Source organism: Hylobates moloch, unplaced genomic scaffold (assembly GCF_009828535.3).
Source record: "Hylobates moloch isolate HMO894 unplaced genomic scaffold, HMol_V3 SCAFFOLD_2845, whole genome shotgun sequence".
NCBI classification, from domain to species: Eukaryota; Metazoa; Chordata; class Mammalia; order Primates; family Hylobatidae; genus Hylobates; species Hylobates moloch.
Window position 1 is genome coordinate 1 of NW_026655120.1, and position 4342 is coordinate 4342.

Sequence of the window (4342 nt, forward strand, 5' to 3'; positions counted from 1 at the left end):
CCTAACGAGAAGCACCCACAGGTGTGGAGGGGCAGGCCACCCCTTCATCTGGTGCCCAACGTGGAGGCTTTTCTCTAAGGTGAAGGTACGCTGGAGCGTGGTCATTGAGGACAAGTCGACGAGAGACTCCCGAGTACGTCTACAGTCAGCCTTGCGGTAAGCTTGTGCGCTCGGAAGAACCTAGGGTAACAATGGGGCAAACTAAAAGTAAATATGCCTCTTATCGCAGCTTTATAAAAATTCTCTTAAAAAGAGGGGGAGTTAAAGTGTCTACCAAAAATCTAAATACGCTCTTTCAAACAATAGAACAGTTTTGTCCATGGTTTCCAGAACAGGGAACTTTAGATCTAAAAGATTGGGAAAAAATTGGCAAAGAATTAAAACAAGCAAGTAGGGAAGGTAAAATCATTCCACTTACAGTATGGAATGATTGGGTCATTATTAAAGTAGCTTTAGAACCGCTGCAAACAGAAGAAGATAGCGTTCCAGTTTCCGATGTCCCTAAAAGCTGTGCAGTAGATTGTGAAAAAGAGGCAGGGATAGAGTCCCGGAAAAGAAAAGAAAGTTCACACTGTAAATGTGTAGCAGAGCCGGTAATGGCTCGGTCAACGCAAAATGTTGACAATAATCAATTACAGGAGGTAATATATCCTGAAACGTTAAAATTAGAGGAAAAATATCCAGAATTGACAGAGCCATCAGAGTCTAAACCACGAGGGCCAACTCCTCTTACAACAGCTCAGATGCCTGCAACCTTAGAACCTCAAATGCAGGTTAAACAAGTACAAACTCCAAAAAAAGATCAAGTAGAAAAAGATAGAGTCTCTGTCACGGCAATGCCAATCCAAATACAGTGTCCACAATATCAGCAGGTAGAAAGTAAGATCCAGCCGCCAGTAGCCTATCAATACTGGCCGCCAGCTGATCTGCAGTATTGGCAGCCGCCAGAAAATCCGTATGGACAGCCAGGAGCATTTCCAGTGCCACAGGGCAGGGTGCCATATCCTCAGCCACCCACCATGAGACTTAATCCTACAGCACCGCCTAGTACACAGGGTAGTGCAATACATAAAATTATTGATGAGGCAAGAAAACAGGGAGATATTGAGGCGTGGCAACTCCCAGTAATATTAGAAGCAAGGCCACCTGGAGAAGGGGCCCAAGAGGGAGAGCCTCCCGTAGCTGAAGCCAGATATCAGTCCTTTTCTATAAAAATGCTAAAAGAGATGAAAGAAGGAGTAAAACAGTATGGACCCAACTCTCCTTACATGAGAACATTATTAGATTCCATTGCTCATGGACATAGACTCATTCCTTATGATTGGGAGATTCTGGCAAAATCATCACTCTCACCCTCTCAATTTTTACAATTTAAGACGTGGTGGATTGATGGGGCACAAGTACAGGTCCGAAGAAATAGGACTGCCAATCCTCCAATTAACATAGATGCAGATCAACTATTAGGAATAGGTCAAAATTGGAGCACTGTTGACCAACAAGCAATAATGCCAAATGAGGCCATTGAGCAAATCAGGGCTATCTGCCTTAGGGCCTGGGAGAAAATCCAAGACCCAGGAACCGCCTGCCCTTCCTTTAATACAATAAGACAAGGCTCTAAAGAGCCATACCCTGATTTTGTAGCAAGACTTCAAGATGCTGCTCAAAAGTCAATTACCGATGAGAATGCCCGTAAAGTCATAGTGGAGTTGATGGCATATGAAAACGCCAATCCGGATTGTCAATCAGCCATTAAGCCATTAAAAGGAAAGGTTCCCGCAGAATCAGATGTAATCTCAGAGTATGTTAAAGCATGCGATGGAATTGGAGGAGCTATGCATAAAGCTATGCTTATGGCTCAGGCAATCACAGGAGTTGCTTTAGGAGGACAAGTGAAAACATTTGGGGGAAAATGTTATAATTGTGGTCAAATTGGTCATCTAAAAAAGAATTGCCTAGTCACAAATAAGCCAAATGTAACTACTCAAGCTACTACAACAACAGATAAAGGGCCACCTGGCCTATGTCCAAGATGTAAAAGGGGAAAACATTGGGGTAATCAATGTCATTCTAAATTTGATAAAAATGGGCAACCACTGTCGGGAAACGAGAGGAGGGGCCAGCCTCAGGCCCCGCAACAAACTGGGGCGTTCCAAATTCAACCTTTTGTTCCTCAGGGTTTTCAGGAACAACAACCCCCACTGTCGCAAGTGTCTCAGGGAATAAGCCAGTTATCACAATACAGCAATTATCCCCCGCCACAAGTGGCAGTGCAGCAATAGATTTGTGTACTTTACAAGCAGTCTCTCTGCTTCCAGGGGAGCCTCCACAAAAAATCCCCACAGGGGTATACGGCCCATTGCCTGAGGGGACTGTAGGACTAATCTTAGGAAGATCAAGTTTAAATCTAAAAGGAGTTCAAATTCATACTGGTATGGTTAATTCAGACTATGAAGGCGAAATTCAATTGGTTATTAGTTCCTCAGTTCCTTGGAGTGCCAGTCCAGGAGACAGGATCGCTCAATTATTACTCCTACCTTATATTAAAATTAGAAACAGTGAGATAAAAAGAACAGGAGGGTTCGGAAGCACTGATCTGGCAGGAAAGGCTGCATACTGGGCAAGTCTGGTCTCTGAGAGCAGACCTGTGTGTAAGGCCATTATTCAAGGAAAACAGTTTGAAGGGTTGGTAGACACAGGAGCAGATATCTCTGTAATTGCTTTAAATCAGTGGCCAAAAAATTGGCCTAAACAAAAGGCTGTAACAAGACTTGTCGGCGTAGGCACAGCTTCAGAAGTGTATGAAAGTACAATGATTTTACATTGTTTAGGGCCAGATAATCAAGAAAGTACTGTTCAGCCAATGATTACTTCAATTCCTGTTAATCTATGGGGTCGAGATTTGTTACAACAATGGGGTGCAGAAATCATTATGCCCGCTCCATTATACAGCCCCATGAGTCAAAAAATCATGACTAAGATGGGATATATACCAGGGAAGGGATTAGGAAAAAGTGAAAATGGCATTAAAGTCCCAATTGAGACTGAGAAAAATCAACAAAGAAAAGGAATAGGGTGTCCTTTTTAGGGGCGGCCACTGTAGAGCCTCCTAAACCCATTCCATTAACTTGGAAAGCAGAAAAACCGGTATGGGTAAATCAGTGGCCGCTACCAAAGCAAAAACTGGAGGCGTTACACTTATTAGCAAAGGAACAATTAGAAAAGGGACACATTGAGCCTTCATTCTCACCCTGGAATTCTCCTGTATTTGTAATTCAGAAAAAGTCAGGCAAATGGCGTATGTTAATGGACTTAAGAGCCATAAACGCTGTAATTCAACCCATGGGGCCTCTCCAACCTGGATTGCCCTCTCCGGCCATGATCCAAAAAGACTGGCCTTTAATTATAATTGATCTTAAGGATTGCTTTTTTACCATTCCTCTGGCAGAGCAAGATTGTGAAAAATTTGCCTTTACTATACCAGCCATAAATAATAAAGAACCAGCCACCAGGTTTCAGTGGAAAGTATTACCTCAGGGAATGCTTAATAGTCCAACTATTTGTCAAACTTTCGTAGGTCAAGTCCTTCAACCAGTTAGAGACAAATTTTCAGATTGTTATATCATTCACTATATTGATGATATTTTATGTGCTGCAGAAACAAGAGACAAATTAATTGACTGTTACACATTTCTGCAAGCAGAGGTTGCCAACGCGGGACTAACAATAGCATCTGATAAGATCCAAACCTCTGATCCTTTTCATTATTTGGGTATGCAAATAGAAAATAGAAAAATTAAGCCACAAAAAATAGAAATAAGAAAAGACACGTTAAAAACACTAAATGATTTTCAAAAATTGTTAGGCGATATTAATTGGATTCGGCCAACTCTAGGCATTCCTACCTATGCCATGTCAAATTTGTTCTCTATCCTAAGAGGAGATCCAGACTTAAGTAGTAAAAGAATATTAACCCCAGAGGCAACAAAAGAAATTAAATTAGTGGAAGAAAAAATTCAGTCAGCGCAAATAAATAGAATAGATTCTTTAGCTCCACTCCAACTTTTAATTTTTGCCACTGCACATTCTCCAACGGGCATCATTGTTCAAAATACTGATCTTGTGGAGTGGTCATTCCTTCCTCACAGTACAATTAAGACTTTTACATTGTACTTGGACCAAATAGCTACATTAATTGGTCAGACAAGATTACGAATAATAAAATTGTGTGGTAATGACCCAGACAAAATAGTTGTTCCTTTAACCAAGGAACAAGTTAAACAAGCCTTTATCAATTCTGGTGCATGGCAAATTGGCCTTGCTGATTTTGTAGGAATTATTGATA

At 41.5% G+C, this 4342-nt stretch overlaps 1 pseudogene; it reads left to right on the forward strand.

Moving 5' to 3' along the window:
- The first annotated feature begins 7 nt into the window (after positions 1-7).
- The window catches only part of LOC131382741 (endogenous retrovirus group K member 8 Gag polyprotein-like), a 6685-nt pseudogene continuing 2350 nt past the window's right edge, over positions 8-4342 (forward strand).